We start from the raw sequence: 496 nt of genomic DNA on the forward strand, positions 1-496 counted from the left end.
GAGAGAGAGAGAGAGAGAGAGAGAGAATTAAATAAAGTGGAAGTGGGTGAAAGTAACACAATATTAGAACCGTGTTCTTTGTATTATTGTAATGTGCACTGAGTAGGCCTACTTCCCTATACTACACATGTACATTATAGGAACAATTCTTCATCACTGAGTACTTGTCTATACATTATTATATAGGAACTACTTTGTACCACTGAGTACTTGTCTATACATTATAGGAACAACTCTGTATCATTGAGTACTTGTCTATACATTATAGGAACAACTCTTCATCACTGAGTACTTGTCTATACATTATAGGAACAACTCTGTATCACTGAGTACTTGTCTATACATTATAGGAACAACTCTGTATCATTGAGTACTTGTCTATACATTATAGGAACAACTCTGTATCACTGAGTACTTGTCTATACATTATAGGAACAACTCTGTATCATTGAGTACTTGTCTATACATTATAGGAACAACTCTGTATCACTGAGTA

The sequence above is a fragment of the Aplysia californica genome, unplaced genomic scaffold, assembly GCF_000002075.1.
Source record: "Aplysia californica isolate F4 #8 unplaced genomic scaffold, AplCal3.0 scaffold00161, whole genome shotgun sequence".
Taxonomy (NCBI): Eukaryota; Metazoa; Mollusca; class Gastropoda; order Aplysiida; family Aplysiidae; genus Aplysia; species Aplysia californica.